Raw genomic sequence first — 16,657 nt, 5'->3', positions numbered from 1 at the left:
CAAGTGTTTGGTGGCATACAATTCTTATATATGGTGAGCATGTATCTCTAGTCCTATTAGTCACTCATACGAGATTGCGGCAAGGATCCAATAGATATACCTAAGGAAAGTGAGGATCCCACAACCTCACGAGTCAGGCAAAGGAAAATAAGCAGAGATACATCCCATGAATTATAAGAATTGACAAGATGTGGGGATGACATCACCGAATCAACAGTCTTGAAAAAGGTCATCAAGGTGATTATTCCCGCAACTGTTAAGGAGATGTCCTAAAACCTTATCACCTTCTTGTATGATTGGCCTCAACAACGAGTTCTGTACCGCTACAAGCCCTGATTATATGTCATATATGTGCGGACCCAGGTCAGAAAACAGGCACAAGGGAATAATGTCAAAAATATTGCACTAATCACGTCCCTGATCATACGAAGAATCAAGGACAGGTGTGGCCAAGGTATTCCAGTAAGGTATCCTCACAAATAAAATCATGACCGTTAAAGGGTGAGACTGACAACCAAGGTATGATTATTTTTGCACGACCATCAGGGTCCGGATACCCCAAATCAGTTGGAGGCCGTAATTCCATATGGATCCACAAAGGCATACCCTTAGCGGCTTACTTTGTTTTACAAGGATTTCATATCCCGCTCACCTGCTTGGAATGGTTAGTGTGGAAAATCCAAATGGGCATACCGACAAAATGATAAATTCAAATGCCGAACAATCATCTCAGACCCGGTATACTCACCGAGGAATCAAATAGACGGTCGGTCTGTCAGGAAACGCATTTGTCCGTCAGCCCCCACTACAAGAAATATGTCAACTTGTGGCCCTCGCTATTGGCCGCTGAAAGGTCATAGTTTTTCATTTGCGCCCTTTTTATGACCAAAAACAGAAGGTCAAAAGCTGGCGGTCGTAAACTGAAATTAGTGATCTCTGTGAGAAGGTCGTAGACGTTTACGACCAAAACAGAAGGTCGTTGAACCCATGACCTTTTTTTTGGTCACTGGCTGTCTGCCCAGGCCACGTCGGATCCGACGTGTCAATTTGACGTGGCAAAATTGCGACCAATTGAAAAGGTCGTTACTTAGAATCAGCCCGGTCCATTTCGATGCTTTAGATGGGCCGAGCCCATTAATTCAGCCTTTTTAATATATATTTTTTCTGTAAATTTTCGCTAGCTACATGGGCCTAGTGCAATAATTCAGCCTTTTTAGTTTTGGGGATTCATGCATTTTTTGGCCCTCGGCCTTTTTGCAGTCCATTTCTTTTATTTTTGAAATTGTTCGATGCTAGTTGGGATGTCACCTTTTTTGGCCCAATTATTTGCTCAATTTGGACCAAGCAGACTTTAGCCCAATCACACACATACATCCAACATTATTTCATTCAAATTAGGAAAACTCCAGGTCAAATTCAAGTCAACCATCATATCACATCACATAACACATCTCCCAGGTTTACATAACACAAAAAATCATCTCAGGAATACATTTCCTTACACAGGAATATAGCAGGAATGAAGGGAATATACAATAAGAAAATGACGAAACTTCTGCTACTATCATAACAGTACAATGTACTTTTGTTTTGACGGAACAATACAATGGATTTCATTGCTCTCTCTAATGAGACATGCTCCAGCTGCCACAATTTGCCATCTACAATGAGAGGTATATAACAATGGACTTCATGAACATTAGAGGAGCAAACACTCAATCAACACCAAGGGCTTGATAAAGCCTCGAAAATACAGAAAGTAAATTAGGACCAGACTTTACAATTACAGCACCATAGGACAAATCCATCAATCCAGGAGGCAAAATATGAGTGAATCCAAAGAGGCAGAAAGGAATACCTATTTTGATCCAGAGGGGCTCGTGAGCATGGCCATCTTCCGTAACAGGTTGGCCCTAATGCACCCTGGATCAGACGCGCTGGGAGCTTGTAGCTTGTCCTAAGTATCAGGAAAAATCAAAGCCATAGTTTAGACTTGGTGATAATGAACAGACATTGTAAATCAATAGCATATTAAGCACCACTTTTCTCGGATGCAAGAAGAAGAGGAGCAAAACGACACAAAGAGGTGGGACATTTGTCGTACATCTAGATGATGTTCGTAGCAATGAAGATACATGCGGACAGGCAAGCATGTGTGCGTGCTTCACCGGTGCATGCATCACTGTAGTAGCCAAGCAAGTAGAGTAGGCGCTGCCTCCGCCCAGGCGTGCTCTGCTGCCGCCCACACGCAGGGGCTCCTCCTGGCCCGCGCTCAGGCCATTCCAAGCCCAGGCTGTTCCACGCCTGCCCAGGTGCTACCGCCGCTGCCACAGGAGCTGCTGCCGCTGGTACATGTACTGCTTTTACTGAAATTGAACATTGAAATTTACTCAATCAGGAAATTAAACACTGGAGTACAATCATTGAACAGCGAAATTGAACACTGGAGTACAATCATCGAACAGCGAAATTTACTCCAACAGTACTGAAATTTAACTGAAACTGAATAGCGGTACAGCAGGATCTTGACAGCGGTACAACAGTGAAATTGAACAGCTCAACATCAGGACAGCAGTACACAAAACATAACCATGTATCCAGGATAAGCAAATCTTGACAGCAAACAACGACAACTTCAACTCAATAACTTGGTGAGCATGGAGTAATATAAAAAATATGGCATCATAATAATTTCAGTTGTAGATGTCCCAAATCAAGCAAGTAATAAGCCAATAACAAAAAGGAAGCATCCACAATTTACAACACTAACCCGATAAAATGAATTCCTACTTCTAGTTTAGTTCAAAAAAGAAAAAGAACAACAGACACCAGTTTGTATAATCTGAAATTGAACACTAAAATTTAAGAATGAAAAGATGATTGAACACTGAAAGAGGTTAGCAAGTTGCTTGTTGGTTTCATCACAAGTACCATCAATATTTTTAAACCTAAGCAAGTAATTTTTAAACCTATGCAAGTACCAGGAGTATTTCACTCCTTTCCAATGAAAGTACTCAAAATTTGTTTGAGTAGCAAATCTAGGAGTACTGGAGAACTCCAAGTTAAATATACTGAAAGCAACCACCAAAATCTCTCAATACCAGTCACAACAAGTAATCAGAATACAGCAGCAACAATTGCAATACCCCGATAGCATTGCAGGATAGAAAGCACATAATACTGGTAGAACATATTAAGTAGAGATTCTACATGTCAGCTATTGGCATATTAAGTAGAGATTCCACATGTCAGCTACGGAGTACATCACAAGTACACAGAATACAGCAGCAACAATTGGCATGTTGGCACATAATACATGTCAACTATTGGCATATTAAGTAGAGATTCTACATGTCAGCTACGTCACAAGTACACAGAATTTAGCAATAGATTAAGAGCATGTTGTTCGGCATCACACAGATAGTAGAACAATGGTACAGGCAGCTATTGGCATAAAGTAGAGATTCTACATGAATAAATCACATAAGTAACTAGAACAGAGAAAGAAAATGTAGAAGTGGAAGCGAGGTATGAATGGTGTCCTGAGTAACTGCTGCATCGGCCGTAACAGAGGCCGAGGAATTCGCTGTGATGGGTTGCAGCATCTGTCCCGATGCAGTCTCAGCCACAGGCTCCTCCTCACACCTAAAGTGAAACACGCGGGTTGGTCAGCAGAACTACAGCAGCTTAGCTTTTGGAGATGACGAATAACTCAAATTACCCTTGATATCTGTTTTAAAAAAATAACCTTCTAGTATGTCCATGTTAATAGATAAAATTAACCTTTTCCCTGTTACTTTCTATGAAAAAGGTAAGAGACCACAATTCTACATGCAGCTTCTGTAGACATAAATCCAAGAGAAATACCTCTCTGTATGAGAATCACCACAAATATGGACAGAACAATTCGGTATCGCCTAGGAATTCAAAATGCATGAGCTGATGCTATTGTATGATACAAGTATATACTCCCATAAAAGAAGTGTTGTTTAAGTACACTCTCTTCTCTTTATTCTATCTATTAAATATATACTCCCATAATAGATAAAAGAAGTATATACTCCCATAAAAGACTTCCAACTGCCTTTCAGTGCCTACATACTGCCAAAAGTTCAAGTTGGATGATAGTTCTTGACTTCTTGCATGAAACAAAATAGATTTTGTGCGAGCAGACTGTGTACAGTGCAATGAGAATAATATAGGATGCTTCGCTTGCAATAAGTAAATGCATCCTGAAGGTCGCAGATCCGTATACAGAATGAAGTTATGTAGGATCAACAAGCTACTGGGAAATATAATCCCAACAAGCAAGCAAACCCGCGCGACTTATTTTTAATCTATTTAATAAATGCACTCAGCGTTGTGTTTCTGTATGCAGCGTGCTTTCAAGATCACACTCCGAATCTCTACTGTGATATCGATGATAAATGGCCATTTGTGCTAATTATCTTATCATGAATGTAAATCTACATTTCCACCACGAACCCACAATGATTCTGGCTTCTTATAATGGAAGGGGATCACAGAGAAGAGATTGGAGGGCTCATAGGTGGATGAGTGCAAGATGCTGCAGGAGAGAACGCCTGCAACTAAGCATTTGACATTGAAAATTAACACTAGAACCCTTGAGACAGAGACGGACTAGAAACCTTGAGCAGCACCTTCTAGTCCCAAACCGAACTCTTAATAATCACTAGAAACCTTGAGCAGCACATTCTTGCAGGTATACGTATCTGCTCCAGCGAGTACTGGTAGACGGAGACGGAGACGGACTACTGGGAGACGGAGACATACTCCTGGGAGAGCACACATCGTATGTGCTCCAGCGGGTAGGGGTGCTCCGGGTCCTTGATGTCCTGCTCCGTATCTGCAATCGCCCAAATCAGTTCCCCGCCAGTCAGTGAAGCTAAGCCAATCAATGGAGGAAAAAACCAAAGAAGGAAACCGAGGGATCCGGGTGCTTCCATTACCGAAGACGTCGAGCGTGTCGAGCGCCGCGTGCGCGGGGTGGACGACGTGCTCCGGCCGCTCGTGCACGAGGCGGGGGCGTTGGCGAGGAGCCAGCGGAGGTGGCGGTGGAGGTGCGGCGCCGAGGACGGGACGAGCGCGGCGGCCCTGCGGCGGAAGGCGGCGAGTGAGGCATCAGGGACGGGGTGGGTCGGTGGGCGGAGGAAGAGTGGCGTGGGGTCTGCGTCCTATGGGAGGCGAGGAGGAGCGGGTGGTGGCGCGCGGGCGCGGGTGGCGGGCCGGCTGAATCGGGGGTCGCGCTTGGCCACTGGAGGACGCGCGCGCCCGATCTGGCCCGATGAGAGGAAGGAGCGGAGGGATGGGGTCACCGTGGTGAGCTCGGCGCCACTAGAGGACGGGATCGGGCGCCGTAGGTGGTGGTGGTGGTGGCGGCGAGGAGTGGTGCGGGGGGGAGGAGCTCGCGTTTGGTGGAGAGAGGAAGATACGAGTGGTGTGCCGCCACCAGGGACGAGGGGAATGAGACGGAGGAAGGGGGATCTGGGTTTGGGCTGCCGGTGGGATATCTCTTTTTCATTTTATTTTCTTTTTTTTTCTGTAGATAAATGGATGGATGGATGTGGGATGGAGAGATGGATGGATGGAGGGATGGGCGCCATGTCATCGATCCGTAGGAAGAGTTCTGATTGGTTCGGAAAACCAGTGATCTAAATAGTTTCAAAGTACTAAAAAAATAGAGGGATTTTGTGAAGTAGCTATCAAAAATATTTTGCAAAAGGGCATCCCACAAATTTTCATTAGAGTTAGACCACATTTTATCGATAAGTACCAATTTGTATGCATTTTTTATCTTTCTAGCTATTTTTAATCATTTCCCCAGTGGCAAAAATGGGTTTTTTTGAAGAACCTACCAAATAATTGTTACAAAATTGGACTCCATAAATTTTCTAAAATACTAGTCCATATTTAATATACAGTTGACCAAATGGTTGGGTGTCAAAATTTTTGATCCACCTCTCATGGAAAAGACAAATTTTCGCCGATTCGGTAGGAAGAGGGTCAAATTTAAACTACACCAACATCATTGTTTACTCTTTATTTTTTACAAAAATTATTTCTAGTTACATAAGCATCTATTTAATCGGAGAAATACCAAAAAAAATCCAAGATTCAACCACTAGCTAGGAACGGTGCGTTTTGACCGCATTTTGAAACGGGCATAAAAAATTCAAGAAAAAACAAAAAATTGGGAAACCTTCGCATTGTGTCATTATATGTGGCCAAGTTCCCAGAAAACATAACAAACTTGTAATACGGCAATTATTTTAAAAAAGTGTTCTCAAAAACGAGCTATCACGTGTGAAGATCATGGCTTTCAAGCCAAATGATCAATCTTATGGCCACATTCATGGCATAGTTTGTTCAAATGATCTCATATTGTGCACAAGAGTGCATATTGGAATGGCAAACAATGTTGCCTAAGGAAGTTTTAATTTTCTTTGGACGGAAAAACCATTTTCCATTTTTCGAGTGCCCAAAAGGAGGTTTTTTTGTGAAGAACCTACCAAATAATTGTTGCAAAATTGGACCAAATCATTTTTCTAAAATACTAGGCCATATTTAATGCACAATTGACCAAATGGTTGGTGTAAAAAGTTTTGATCCAACTCTCGTGAAAAAGACAAATTTCCGCCGATTCAGTTGGAAGCGGGTCAAATTTGAACTGTAGTTGCCTTGTGGTTTGCTCTTTATTTTTTCCAAAAATCATTTTTAGGTACATAAGTATCTATTTAATCAAAGAAACACCAAAAAAATTCCAAGATTCAACCACTAGCTAGGAACGGACATTCCCGCCGTTTTGACCGCACTTTGAAACGGGCATAAAAATTCAAAAAAAAATTGGGAAACCTTCGCATTGTGTCATTATATGTGGCCAAGTTCCCAGGAAAAATAACAAACTTGTAATACGACAATTATTTTTAAAAAGTGTTCTTAGAAACGAGCTATCACTTGTGGAGATCAATGGCTTTCAAGCCAAATGATCAATTTTATGGCCACATTCATGGCATAGTTTGTTCAAATGATCTCATGTTGTGCACAAGGGTGCATATTGGAATGGCAAACAATGTTGCCTAAGGAAGTTTTTATTTTCTTTGGACGAAAAAACCATTTTCCATTTTTCGAGTGCCCAAAAGGAGGGTTTTTTGTGAATGACCTCCCAAATAATTGTTGCAAAATTGGACCAAATTAATTTTCTAAAATACTAGGACATATTTAATGCACAATTGACAAAAAATTTGGGTGTAAAAAGTTTTGATCCACCTCTCGTGAAAAAGACAAATTTTCGCCGATTCAGTTGGAAGCGGGTCAAATTTGAACTGTAGTTGCCTTGTAGTTTGCTCTTTATTTTTTCCAAAAATAATTTTTAGGTACATAAGTATCTATTTAATCAAAGAAACACCAAAAAAATTCCAAGATTCAACCACTAGCTAGGAACGGACATTCCCGCCGTTTTGACCGCACTTTGAAACGGGCATAAAAATTCAAAAAAAATAAAAAATTGGGAAACCTTCGCATTGTGTCATTATATGTGGCCAAGTTCCCAGGAAAAATAACAAACTTGTAATACGACAATTATTTTAAAAAAGTGTTCTCAGAAACGAGCTATCACCTGTGGAGATCAATGGCTTTCAAGCCAAATGATCAATCTTATGGCCACATTCATGGCATAGTTTGTTCAAATGATCTCATATTATGCACAAGGGTGCATATTGGAATGGCAAACAATGTTGCCTAAGGAAGTTTTCATTTTCTTTGGACGAAAAAACCATTTTCCATTTTTCAAGTGCCCAAAAGGAGGTTTTTTTGTGAATGACCTCCCAAATAATTGTTGCAAAATTGGACCAAATCAATTTTCTAAAATACTAGGACATATTTAATGCACAATTGACAAAATGTTTGGGTGTAAAAAGTTTTGATCCACCTCTCGTGAAAAAGACAAATTTCCGCCGATCAGTTGGAAGCGGGTCAAATTTTGAACTGCAGCTGCCTCATAGTTTGCTATTGATTTTATCCAAAAATATTTTCTAGTTACACAAGTACCTATTTAATCATAAATACATGGTTTGGTGGTGGTACGTCGAGGTTTTGGCGGTGGCCGAGGCCCCCAACTCTAGAGCGCGTAAACTCGCATGCCCGCCGCGTGGTCACCGCATGACCGTGGCGTTGCCATGTGTTCTGGGCAGCCTAGGCATGTCTAGTGAGTTGGGCACTCCCCAGGTAGGTGCTAGGAAGAAAATTACAACATAAGATTCTCACGAGGAGACCGATCGATGCTCAAACATGAATTAGTAGCCAAGTGTTTGATTAGTGGTACAGGAAATGTACATGGCTAATGGGTGTGAGTTTTGGCTGAGGATGATCAGTTACTAAGAAGACCGTCTTCACAAATTTTCAGTTCAAAAGGAGGAGCCTAGGTGGTACTTGCTTTGCAAAGTACCACACTAGACATAAATACGAATGTTGAAGTTGTGCTCAAAATAATGAATGGATTGAGGTGGCATTTGGTGGAGGATGATTATTTGGGCATAGGAAAGCGCCGTAGAAAATGGATACTATTTGGACATGCCAAAGTGGTACTTCCTTCACAAAGTGTTGTTCTGAACAGAATAGGAAAATGAATATGGTTGAATTATTTTTGAACTAGGCAAGGAAGGTTTTTTTTACATATTTGACAAAGATATGACCCAAAGAATTTATGAGATTTTTTTGGGAATTTTGGGATTGACAGAAATATAGGTTGCTTCACAACCTAGGGCAAAAATTACCACATGGACATGACACATAGGCAAAACTGATGAGGTGGCGCCTAATCATAGCAACCCACCACAATTTACAAGGTTATGACCATCTATATTGGTCGTGGTCAACTAGAAATAAGGCAGCAGACCAGTGCTATCTGCTTTATGACCATTTCGTGTAAGGAAATTACGACCTTTCTGACCAAAATGGTCATTATAGTTTAGGGTTTGGAGCCCCCCGAACAGCTTTGACCAATTGGTCTGAAATGGTCATAGATCTATGACCAATTCTTCCAGGGTCACTGACAGAAGGTCACTAGTTGGCATATTTCTTGTAGTGCCCCCTGCCGGGCCAGTTTCGAAATGTAAATGTTTGAGGTATGACACAGCTATAACTCCTTACACCGTTATATTGCTTAAAAAGGACAGTCGAATCATTGGTACCTATCTCATGCTCGAGCCAAAGGGGTAAATCAAAATAAATCAGTACCACCTATGAGCAGTCAGATCCCGTCAGAAGATGGCCTTGATTAATTTTCAGCATTTATTGAAACCAGAAGGCCTGTATTTATTTGAAGCAACCCCATAACAAGAAGTAAAAAGGTTTTCAGGACCAAAAGAAAATTTATGCTCAGATCCATTGGTATCACCACGTGTATGGAGAATCAACGTTAGTAAAAAGGAATTGGCATATGAGCAAAGACCCGTCAGAGTCTGGGGAATGGTGAAGCAAACCACCCCAAAGCAAGGTAAGCTGATCATCTGAAATTCTTGGGGGAACAATAAATAAAGGAAAAAGATACCCGAGTGGGAAATGGTGTCCTCAAGTCATACTTGTTACCTGAGCAACCAAATCTTGAGGACGATATTTATTTAAGGGGGTAAGAGTTGTAACAGCCTGGATTTTGGCCCTTTTCTTTTTCTTTTGATTTATTTGGTTTTTGCTCTGTTTTTCATTTTGGAGTGGTTCTGTGGCCTTGCCACCTGGGAAATCCTCCTCATTCCCCCTACCAAGTGGCTCATAATTCTCAAAACCTTGCCAAGATCATGTCACTTAACTCCTTGACCAAACCCTAATTTCTTTTTCTCATGAAAATTCCTTTTTCTATTAAAGGAATAACCCTATCTGCCCTAGGTTCTGAAGCAACCTATATTTCTGCTCATCCAAAAATCCCCAAATAATTCTTATAATTTTTTTGGGTCATATATTCCTCAAATATGGCAAAATATTTCATTGGCCATGTTTCTCATCATGCTCAATAAATTCATTTCCTATTCTGTCCTAAATGGCACATTGTGAAGCAAGTGCTATTTATCTTTTCCCATTTGACCCCAAACTTTTTAAACATATTTTCCTGTCCAAATAATTGACCTGTGCCAAAATTCAACTTTATTTGCCTAGCCAAACTTCTTCAGTGATTTTGCAAAGTTCCTGTCTGAGGGTAGCCTTTGTGAAGGAAGTGATAGCTAGTTTTATGCAAATGAGTTGAAATTTTGCACACTTCTTCATGTACTCATATTAGCACACCCCTCCAATCCTCAGCCTTATCCAATCATATATGTGAGCACAGGACCAAATCTTTGGTTCTGGCAATATTTTCAGATTGTGAAGCAAGTACATTTTATATTGCTTCATTTTGCCTGAAAATTTTCCAGAGCATTCTCATGACCATAAAACCTCTCTCCACCAAATTTGGGACCAATTAATCAATCAAATATTCCTCTGGAATTTTTGCAAGTTTATGAACAGTGAGAATAGTTGTGAAGGAAGTACCATTTTGGTGAACCCAATTGGTATGAAATTTTTACAGCATCTTACTATGTCCAAATACCTAAGCCTTGCCAAATTTCAGCTCAAGTGGCTTCTCCATGTGAGTGAACCATCTTGGTCTAGTTTCTGGACCATTGGGATCAGTTGCAAAGCAAGTGTATTAATCCTTGGTCTAATTCTCCTCAAACTTCACAGGATTGTAGCTCTTCCTTAGTTAATCATCATAGAAAACTCCATTGACCACAATCACTTCCCTGTTGATCACCAGTGCACGATCAATTTTACTGCTGTAAACTTCAGACGCCAATTACCATTTAACCACAGAGCTTTTCATCGATCTAACACCGCAGTTGAAACCTCCCCTAGAAGAACTTACCGCTAGACAACATGTTCCAGCCCATCGCCCCCGCCTACATGCCAGTGCACACGGTGACCATGTTAATGGCATAACAGTGCGCGCGCTCTACCGCCGTTGGCCGCACCCAGGGTGTCTGCTAGCTCCGGCCCCTCTCCCTCTCGTCGTCTTCGCGCTCTTGAGCATGTCTAACAGTTTTACCGCGTCGTCGCCATCCTCCTGGAGCCATCTCCCCCTCCGTAAGCCCTCCTTCAATGCTCGTCGCCACGCGCCCACGAGAAACCTGTAGCGGACCGTCTTTGTTCGCGCCAAGGCTTCTGATAACCCACAAGTATAGGGGATCGCAACAGTTTTCGAGGGTAGAGTATTCAACCCAAATTTATTGATTCAACACAAGGGAAGCCAAAGAATATTCTCAAGTATTAGCAGCTGAGTTGTCAATTCAACCACACCTGGAAACTTAATATCTGCAGCAAAGTGTTTGGTAGCAAAGTAATATGATAGTAGTGGTAACGGTAGCAAAAGGTAATGATAACAAAAGTAATGTTTTTGGTATTTTGTAGTGATGATAGCAATAGCAACGGAAAAGTAAATAAGTGAAGAACAATATATGGAAAGCTCGTAGGCAATGGATCGGTGATAGAGAATTATGCCGGATGCGGTTCATCATGTAACAGTCATAACCTAGGGTGACACAAAACTAGCTCCAATTCATCAATGTAATGTAGGCATGTATTCCGAATATAGTCATACGTGCTTATGGAAAAGAACTTGCATGACATCTTTTGTCCTACCCTCCCGTGGCAGCCGGGTCCTAATGGAAACTAAGGGATATTAAGGCCTCCTTTTAATAGAGTACCGGACCAAAGCATTAACACATAGTGTGTAACGCCCTCGATGCGGCTATATCTCCCGTGTGTCGAAACACGACTTAGAGGCATAACCGCATTGAAAGCAATGTCGCAAGTGAGGTAATCTTCACAACAACCCATGTAATAAATAAGGGGAAAAGATACATAGTTGGCTTACAATCGCCACTTCACACAATTACATGAATAAAGCATTACATCATCCAGATACACACAAGGTCCGACTACGGAACCCAAAATAAAAGAAGACTACCCCACATGCTATATAGATCCCCGATCGACCCCAACTGAGCTCCACTACAGATCAACTAGAACGAAACAACACAAATGACAAGATCTTCATCGAGCTCCTCCTTGAGCTTGGTTGCGTCACCTGCTCGGTAACATCGGCACCTGCAAGCTGGTTTTGAAAGTATATGTGAGTCAGGGGGACTCAGCAATCTCACACCCTCACGATCAAGACTATTTAAGCTTATAGGTAGGGTAAAAGGTATGAGGTGGAGCTGCAGCAAGCGACTAGCATATTTGGTGGCTAACATACGCAAAAGAGAGCGAGAAGAGAAGACAAAAGCATGGTCGAACAACTATGATCAAGAAGTGATCCTAGAACAACCTACGTCAAGCATTACTCCAACACCGTGTTCACTTCCCGGACTCCGCCGAGAAGAGACCATCACGGTTACACACGCGGTTGGTGCAATTTAATTAAGATAAACTTTAGGTTTTCTACAACCGGACATTAACAAATTCCCATCTGCCCATAACTGCGGGCACGACTTTCGAAAGTTCAATCCCTGCAGGGGTGTCCCAACTTAGCCCATCACAAGCTCTCACGGTCAACGAAGGATATTCCTTCTCCTAAGATAATCCGATCAGACTCGGCATCCCGGTTACAAGACATCCTCGACAATGGTAAAACAAGTCCAGCAAAGCCGCCCGAATGTGCCGACAAATCCCGATAGGAGCTGCACATATCTCGTTCTCAGGGCACACTCAGATGAGACTAGCTACGAGTAAAACCAACCCTCAAGTTTCCCCGAGGTGGCCCCGCAGGCAGCTCAGTTCGGACCAACACTTAGAGAAGCACTGGCCCAGGGGGGGGTTAAAATAAAGATGACCCTTGGCAAGAGTGGAACAAAACACCAGGCATAAGGCTGAGCCTTCCACCCTTTACCAAGTATATAGATGCATTAATTAACTAAGAGATATTGTTATATCCCAACAAAATATCCAGGTTACAACAAGGAACAAAACTCCAATCTTCTCCTGCAACTAGCAATGCTATAAGAGGGGCTGAGCAAAGCGGTAACATAGCCAAACAACGGTTTGCTAGGACAAGGTGGGTTAGAGGCTTGGCTTACAATATCGGAGGCATGATAAGAAAGTGGTAGGTATCGCAACATAGGCATAGAAAAAGAGCGAGCAACTAGCAAGCGAAGATAGAAGTGATTTCGAGGGTATGGTCATCTTGCCTGAAATCCCGCAAGGAAGAAGAACGAGTCCGTGAAGAATACAAACGGACGTAGTCGAACGAATCCTCACAACATGACGTTATCGAAACCAACACGAAGAAGCAACACCGGAAAGGAGCAAACAACATAGTAAACAACCAACACAAGAACATGGCATGATGCACAATCAAGTATGGTGCTTGTCCGGTATAATGAAGCATGGCATGGCAAAGTGCACAAAAAATCCTACAAATTAAGTGGAGCTCAACATGCAACTCCGTTGCATATTGACGAAACACCACATGCCTTATTTAGTTCTCTCTCATTTCTGTACCCAAAAAGATTAAATGTTGTTAGCATGGCAAGAGGTGAAGCATAAAGAAACTACCTTTCTAGGCAATTTTAAATGAGGCCGGAACAACAAAACAACAAGTCCGGAAACTCCTCATGTGCATATTTTAGGTTTGGTACTGATCTGCCCTAAAACAATTTTAGAGTTGTTAAACATGCAAAGTGATGCCACCATGTTAAACTAGGCATTATTCTACCCCATTTACATATAAAGTTTATTAAATTTGGAGCTACGGTTATTTAGTTATGAAATAAACCATTTTAACATGACATAAGAGTAAATTTACAGAAACACCAATTTAAACATTTTAAACATGGGTGAAAGTGGCAAATTATTAATCTACACAAAATTCTAAGCAAGTTTCATATATAATTTATTTAGATCCGATGCACGGTTAATTAGTTATTAGATGCATGAAGTTTAGGGACCTTTCTGCAAAACAACCGCCTCAGGATTAATAGCTATATTCGTTCCACGGGAAAAACATGATTCGGGCCGCATCTAAGATCTGGCCCAACAGGAGGATATCAACAGGGGCGCTGGGGTGTGCCTCACCCATGGGCCAGGCCCAATTGGCAACGCAGAGGAGGGCCGACAGGACAGCTGAGCTTGGAATCGGGACGAGGCCAGGAGGGCGCTGGAATCGGCCCACGCAGCAGGACGCAGTTCGACGCGTGCCTTGGCACAGTCATCGATCTAGAGGGTCAACGAGGGGCACGCCTTGCTCATCCCCGTGCTCGAATCAGAGGAAGTAGAGGCCGACAGCGAGGCTTCGGACGATGGTGGGGCACCCAGATCCGGCGGCCATGGGGTCCCTATTCAAGGCGGGAGATCGAGAGAGGTTAGAGGAAGGAGGAGAAGGATATGGCCAGGGAAGGAGGAGCAGGGTGGCGGGGTCCGGCTTGGGAGGTGTGGCGGCACTGGTTCTTGGTGGTGGTCGACGCAGCGGCGCCGGTCGTCGGGCGATGAGGGCCTCGGACAGCTTCACGATCCACTCGGGATCGAGGGGAGAAGAGGCAGGCCTCGGGCGCCTGGGGAAGAAGCAGTGGAGGCAGGAGTCGCGTCGGACGAGGAGACGAGGTGGTAGGGCGGCGGTGGTCTTGTAGGTGAGGAGGGACTCCGGCGGCGTCGGTTCCCGGGGCGGCTCGGATCAGCGACCGAGGTGAGCTCCAAACCCATGGCGGGGACAAGGGCGTCGAGGAGAAAGGAGCATGTGGGCGCGCTGGATGTCTGCGGGGGTTCCATGCTTGATGGATTGAAACGATGGGAGGAGGTGGTTGGCCTAGTTGAGAAAACGAGGAGGAGGGTGGCGTTGTGGATGGATGGATTTGATAGATGGCGGCGGCGTCTGATCCTAGGAGGGAGGAGCGTGTAGGTGCCGGCGTCTAGGGAGGACAAATGTCCTAGTTTTTAGGGTTGGGATAAAATTTGGTCCGGTGAATATATAGCAGGTGGACTAGGCTTAGGGGCTATCTCGTCCCTTCGATCATAATCGGACAGTCGTGAATAAATAGGCTAGGAAGTCCTAATAAGAAAACAGAGACATTTTGTAGATGTTCGGGGATGTTCCGGACCCAACGGTGGAGACAGTCCGGGTCGGGTTCGGGTAGTTTCGGACGTGCACGAGAGGTCTGTGCGCGGCGCAAAGAGGGGTTAGGTAGGGACTGATGGTGAGTGGTGGTGGGCCGAGAAGAGAGGGGGGGGGGACAACCCGGCAACTGTTTCCGGAGACCGGAAACGTCCGACGTTTGACCGATTATACTGCCGCTATAGTTTAACGGTTGGGCTATCAAACAAACTCCGAATGCGATGAAACTTGACAGGCGGTCTATCTACACTATAATAAGACCACACGCTAACTTTCATCCCATTCCGAGAACATTTTCCGGCCACTTATAAAATAATATTTCGGACATGTCGCGGGCGTGTGCGAGTGTGTCTGGGCTCAGAACGGACAACGGAAGGAACTGGGAGACCCGGGCTAATGCAAGTTTGAAAACATGATGATGCAATACACATGATGACATGATATGGAATGCATGACACGCAAGCAATGACAAGGCAACAACAGCGAATAACTGGAAGACACCTGGCACATCGGTCTCAGGGCGTTACAACACTCCACCACTACCAGAGGATCTCGTCCCGAGATCTAGAATGGCACCGGAGGGAAAACGGAAGAGAAAGAGAAGAGGTAAAACTAAGTTGCTTCTTTGACAAACGAGTGAGACCAAAGAACCTTGAAAAGGTTAAGCCATTTCGAGAAAAGAATACAACGAAGATGAACGAAGTTGAAAACACTCCACTAGCAAAGAGGAACAAGAAAGAACAAATTGAGATAGCACTCCGGTTGAAAAGAGATGCAAGGCTTGATACGGCGAAAAGAACTTGAGTAAAAGGGCACAACACTCCGGTTAAATGGATAGGCATGAAAAGAAAATGATCTTTGACAAAACGAGATGATGAGTGAAGAGAGCAACAACACAATGCCTCCGGAACGAAAGAATAGAAGATAGATAATTTAAATAAAAGAATGGAGAAGAAAAGGCCAACTTCTGCCACAAAAGAGCTTGAAAAGGCATCCTTAGGAGAAGGGTCGAACGAAGTTGTTGGAAAGCCAACAACGAAAAGATAAGCTTGAAGTGGGCTTATGGAAAACATCTCAAAACTGAGGTGAAAATTTGCCACTAACGGAAAACAAATAGATTGGATTGATATCAACAAGGAGACGAGAACTTATTTCACCGGGAGGATAAATGAAAAACTTGGGTCATTTATAAGCACCATAGATAGCAACAATCCTTAGGGAAGACTTTAGGTGAAATATAACCCAAGATAACTCCAGTGACGATATTGATGGATTTAAAATACCTCATTCTTAACAACATGTGAATCATGAAACATGAACTCAAATTATCAAGAATGACATAATACCACCTCAAAAGATAAGGTAAAAAGAATTGCACTCCGGATTGCAAGAAGAAGAAAACTTGAAGTATATCTTGGCGGGTCATAGCTTCGATAGATATCTTGAGGAACAATTGAAGAATGAAAAGAATTCTTGACGAACCACCATGAGGAACTCCGGTAATAA

General features: G+C 43.1%; 1 long non-coding RNA gene across 5 annotated transcripts; it reads right to left on the bottom strand.

The window, feature by feature from the left end:
* Positions 1 to 1,415: 1,415 nt before the first annotated feature.
* LOC125522605 (uncharacterized) lies at positions 1,416 to 5,513 on the bottom strand. Of its 5 annotated transcripts, none has more exons than XR_015609724.1 (5): positions 4,971 to 5,513; positions 4,650 to 4,867; positions 2,105 to 3,645; positions 1,859 to 1,957; positions 1,416 to 1,743 (listed from the first exon to the last, which is right to left on the bottom strand). It is a non-coding gene; the product is annotated as an uncharacterized LOC125522605 (long non-coding RNA). The 5 variants fall into 5 exon arrangements; XR_007289852.2 differs by having other exon boundaries at positions 1,416 to 1,661; XR_007289850.2 differs by having other exon boundaries at positions 1,416 to 1,957.
* Between the last annotated feature and the right edge of the window lie 11,144 nt (positions 5,514 to 16,657).

The sequence above is a fragment of the Triticum urartu genome, chromosome 7A (assembly GCF_056163025.1).
Source record: "Triticum urartu cultivar PI428250 chromosome 7A, HENAU_Tu73, whole genome shotgun sequence".
In the NCBI taxonomy this organism is placed as follows: domain Eukaryota; kingdom Viridiplantae; phylum Streptophyta; class Magnoliopsida; order Poales; family Poaceae; genus Triticum; species Triticum urartu.
This window is presented reverse-complemented; position numbering and strand designations above follow the sequence as displayed.